A 5,916-nucleotide genomic window follows, 5' to 3' on the forward strand; every position below is an offset into this window, starting at 1 on the left:
GCCAGAGCCTCGATGGGAGGGTTAACAATTTTACCAAAGTTGAATGTAATTAACCATTGTTTAATTTCAAAATTATCCTTAGTGTCTAAGCATTGCCGACGATGGGTCGTACAATACTTTACTAAAATTTTGAAATTATTAAGATTTAATCTAGTGAAATCTGATTATCCTTATCCGATGGGGCTTCAGCGATAACCATTTCCCTAATAAACCCACAAATGGAGCCCGCAGGTTTTAAAATTAATTAATTTTTAAAACCTTCACCCATTCAACATTTTTGTTTGAGAATTTTCATAAGCCCAGTCGAATTCATTGTTTAATTTCAAAATTATCTTTAATAACTTAGTATTATCGACGATGGGCCGTACAATACTTTATTAAAATTTTGAAATTATTAAGGCCTAATAAAATCCAATCATGCTTATCCGTTGGGGCCTCACATGATTATTTTATTGATAGGCCCACAATGCGCCTGGAGTTTAAATTAATTTCTTAATTTAAATCTTCTCCCATAGATATTTAAGTCCAATCTAATAAAATCCAATCATGCTTATTCGATGGGACTTCACATGATTATTTTATTAATGGTCCTATAATGCGCTTGAAGGTTAAATTAATCTCTTAATTTAAATCTCCTTCCATTCAACATAAGCAACATTTTCTAATTTCCAAGAATTATTTAATTGAGAGTATCCTTTGTTTGATTTCAAAAACTATATAAGTAAGAGCGCCGACAAACGTGCACTAAGCTTAACATAATTTTGAAAGCATTAAGGTCCTGAAATCCAGTCACTTTACGTCAGCGTGTGCTCCAAACAATCATGATACATGAATGTTGTATGCAGCGTGTGTTATTCCATGACCATTTCAGAAAACCCACAAATTACTCGCAAAATAAAAGAATTCTCTTAGGAAATTTTCTCTAATTATTTTTCTAGATTTAAATCATCCAAATAGCTGACTTAATTATTAATCTAGATTGCAACAATCATAATAATTATCATTTATGAGGATAATTTGAAATCAAAATAATTTCCATAACGATTATTTGTCTTGATGTTAATTATCCAAAATTAATTAATTCAATTATTAATCTAGATTTTTAATAAAAATCATAATAATTATTAATTAATTTCTTAGGATGATTTAAAATCAAAATAATCTCATAATAACTATCATACTAGTCGCTGAAGACATAATAGCTGTTATGCTCATGCAATCATACAAGTTATGCAACAATATGGCACCACCTATTCTATATGGCATGTTATCGCAATAAAGCATGTTATCAATCATATAATTTATACCAATCAATAAAAGCATTAAATAATAAATCATAATTACTTTAATCCATGGCCTTCCTATTTTAAAGAAAATAAAATTAAATTAAATTAAATAATAAAACTTTGGAATTCGACTTTCGCCTAGCCCATAGTATCTGTCTCAAGCCCTTTTAGGGTTTCATGGGCCCAAAAGCCCAAAGACCCAATCCTTTGGCGAGAAACCCTAGGACGCGAAAGAGGAACCCTAGCCGTCAGGTCTGCCGCGCCGTCACTCGAAGTCAAATCAGGCTGAAACTCCAGGGGAAGGACCGCCACGTAGAGAAGAGTGCACCGCTGCCGGAACCACCCAAAAAGGTGGTCGGACGCTCCCTCACTCTCCCATTCTTTGCCGGAGAGTGGCGGCCACTCTCAGCCTCTTGTGGAGGCGCGTGGTGGAGTGTGGAGTCTCCGAAGGCGTTGATCCACCCACCGTTGCGTTCTTCTTTCCGTCCTCTTTCCAACCATATATAGATCGCCCCATTCCGAGATCAGTAAATCCTCGAAAAGTCTCCGACAGTTCTGACTGCGCATCTTCCTCGCGATTTCTCGATCTTGAATTTTTACAAAATATTGAAAAAATACACAGAAATTCCAAAAATAAACAAAAACAGCAAGGAGGAAACCTAATCATATGGGATTAGGCTCCTTGTTACAAATCGAGAAATACACGAGAGACCCTAACCATGGATTAAAGCATTTTTACCGATTAAAATTTAAACTTTTATGAAAATGAATTATAAAATACACATGCTAGATTCATACCATAATCCTAGAACCCTAGGTGCCACATTTCAAGAAGCAAAACTAATTACATGAATAGTGAAACTAGATTCACATACCAATGTACAACCAAGGCTCTGATACCAATTGTAGGAAATCTTATATTTATTCGGAAGCTGTTTAGGACCTAGTACATTGGTATGCTTACCGAATCATCCTTGTTTCACAATTACCTCTCGGGGCGCAGGTCTCGTGTAGAATCTTCCCTTGTAGGATTCCTCTTCATGAACAGCTCACCTCAGCGCCGCAGCACGAACAACCTCCTTGAAGCTGGACTGTGGCAGATCTTCCAAACTATCTCTCGAGGAGGAAGGGGAAGTGTGTGGGCACTGATTAGATTCTGAGCTTGCCTCTTTCTCACAAAAAAGACCTTAGAGGCTGATAACTTAAGAGGTACTATTTATATGGGTTCCAAGAAACCCTAGCTCATTGGGCTCTAGGTTCCTTGGGCTCTTCTCATACTAATACCCATTTGGGCTTTAGTAAAAGAGCAAACCCAACAGTCTGATCGGTAAGACTTTATGTATATTTGAAGTTACTTTTTTTTCTCTCTCTCCAGTCACATTGCTGACATGTAAAGTAAAAAAATAACTTTTCAAATTTACACAAAGTCTTACTGGTCAGACTTTGTGTAAGTCATTAAACCTTTAAAGGACATCCACTGAACTCTTTAGAAATATGCGGAGCTCCGTGTGACTTTTAAAAGAATAATGCTTGGACATTTTTATAGATCATAATGGTAAATTATGTTGGGAAATCCAAATCTAAGTCCAACGCTAAGAATGAAATGATGAATGAGCACTATATAAGTGGAATGACTTATACATTTAATGTCTCAAGGTTTTTGGTTGATTGTGATTTTCAAGACCACTTTGGACCTGTTTGGAGCACCTGATAAAGAAGATAGAATAAGATAATTTATCATATCCTACTTTTATCTCTTGTTTGGTGGGTAGGTCAATATGATATGATTAGCTTATTCTATTGTCTCATTTTATCCTATCTAATACATGATTTCTTATCCTATGGGGGGAGCTGGGTTAGGATTCAACATGATAGGATACCAATATTGGATACCCAATATATCCCTACGCTACCCAATATATTTGTATTTATTGCATTATATTTTATTTTTTCTTTCTCCTTTCTCCTTCTACATAATCTTATCAGATTGCTAATCAGGTGCTCATCAAACACATGACATGATATCGGCTTATCAGCCCCTACCCTTATCCTATCATGTCCATTAAACGAGTTTATATCATGTCATGTGTTTGATGAGCACCTGATTAGAATTCTGATAAGATTATATAGAAGGAGAAAGGAGAAAGAAAAAATAAAATATAATGCAATAAATACAAGTATATTGGTCACGCTTGAGGATATATTGGGTAGCTTGGGTAGCGTGAGGATATATTGGGTATCCAATATTGGTATCCTATCCTGTTGAATCCTAACCCAACTCCCCCCGTAGAATAAGAAATCATGTATTGAATAGGATAAAATGGGACAATAGGATAAGCTAATCATATCTTATTGACCAACCAAATAATAGATAAAAGTAAGATATGATAAGTTATCATATCCTATCTTCTTTATTAGGTGCTCCAAACAGGCTCTAATGTTATTGTTCACTTAGCCCATGGATAATGGTCTCTTTGTCATGAGCTCGCTTTACGAGCTCAACAAATTATTCAAATCCATTTTATTGTATGAATTTTTGGGGAGTGAAAATTGTGGATACAATTTTCTTTTATTTTGTGTCACTTCATATTGTAGTAAAGCATTAACATATTACAAATATATCAAAATTAACATTCTAACACAAAATCGATTCAATACATATCGTGAATACCCCTATCTAATGTAATATGTAGTGTACTAAGTGTCTATTTGAATCCTTTTTTAATAGCTTTTCTTCTCTTTATAAGCAGAAACTAGGCTGAACAGTTTTTTACAAAAGTTCTTATAATAAAAAGTTTTTGTTTACCAAAAAAAAAAATATAATAAAGAAAAAAGGCAAAAGGCAAAAGTCAAAAGCTGGAGGAGTTTTTTTTTAACTTTTATCATCTTTTCTTGAAATATGTATTTTTTTTTAAATGAACAGATTCTAAGCTATAAATTTTATATAATCATAGTAATCACTAAGAGATGGTTTGTCTCACCTTCTAAAAAAAGTAACTTTTATCTCTTTCTTATTTTAGAAGTTTTTTTTACAAAAGTTAAAGCTATTTTTATTTTTATAAAAATATTTAGTTTTTGAAAAAAATATTTGACTTTTGACTTCTTCTTTTTCTAAAAGTTAAAATTTTTAGCTTCTGAAAAAAGTAAATTTTTTACCTTTTTTGTGACTTCTGCTTTTTTAAAAGCAGACATTCAAACGAACAAAAATTGAGAAGTGATTTTTTTTAAGTAAAAAAAAAGCTTTTGGAGAAAAATAAGTCCATCTAAACGGACCCTAAATAGCTTTTAGCTTTTTTTAAGACCTTTTTTAACTTTATCTTATAAATAACTTTTAGCTTAAAAAAAAGAGAGATACAAATATGCTCTAAAGAAATTACTCGTTGGACTTAACAACGGATATACATGTCAAAAGTGTTGAATTTTTTTGCTAGTTTAGGAACCTTTAAGCATAGTATGGAATGTACAAATGTGGATTTAGTTTTAAAATGACTTTTATTTCTGTTTGAGTTTATATTTACTTCTTAATTATTTTGATCATTTGAGCTGTGCGTAATTGTTCTTTTAAAAAAAATTTAATTGATTAAATGATTTTTTTAAATATATAAAATTTGATTTTTTTTTTCTTCATTTGCATGGTTTAGGAATATTACTTATTATTAATTATTAATAACGCAAACTTGCAGCATCTTTATTAAAATCAATACCATCTACACTACCTTCTAGAAATTATACCCTCTTAATTAGTAAAGAAAACTTTTTCTCCAATTGGTATGCACGAAGCAAGCAAGTGACAGAATAATTGTTCTCGAGCCAATGAATCTCTACGTTTTCAAGTGTAATTTCTTCATTACCTGAGATGGAAAAATGTATGGTAGTTGTACTGTACACAAAAGTAATAATAGTAACTTTAATATTGTATCATACGTTTTATTAGCTTATGATTTTAAGATAAAAATGAAGAGAAGGGTGAGAGGGAGCAAGCGTTGCGACACTTAGCATGTACTCGTCTTCAAAATTTGTTTTGCGTGGCATGTGAAACTGGTGACAGCACAGTAAGGGAATCGCTGAAAATGGATACACGTGGCATATTTAGACAAGAGCCGTGCATCACTGAGAGGGAACAACTTACATGTCCAGAAACCTCCCAACAAAAAGTGGGTCCTATCTAACGTCTCCTTTTAACAGTTCAGATTCTATCCAAAATTAGGAGAATGCTAGAAAGCAAGGTATGCAATCTTGCAATTGCAATTCCCCACTCTTTGGACTTTACTTGGATTGCAGCCTTAGCCTACCTTTTTAATCGCATCGATCTCAAGTTATCGCTCAGGCACTACTAGTACCACTCGATCTCCATCTCAACTCGCCGTTTTATTATCATTCTTTAATTCCTGTTTTTATTACAAGAAAATATATTAATTTTTTCTATATCTAAAGGCATCACTGCATTTTCATGGAAAAATGTTATCAAAGTCAAAACTATGCATTATGTAACGCATACATTCTGATAAATTTAATTACTTGACTAATAAATCATTTGTAAACACTTTACTTTTAGTTAGGTAGGCATTTAGCATAGGAGTTTCTCTCGATACATGATGTCCATGGACAATTTAAGCTTTCACGTGATGTC

The sequence above is a fragment of the Gastrolobium bilobum genome, unplaced genomic scaffold, assembly GCF_033153095.1.
Source record: "Gastrolobium bilobum isolate Gb01-03AN ecotype WA unplaced genomic scaffold, APGP_CSIRO_Gbil_v1 utg7102, whole genome shotgun sequence".
NCBI lineage: Eukaryota > Viridiplantae > Streptophyta > Magnoliopsida > Fabales > Fabaceae > Gastrolobium > Gastrolobium bilobum.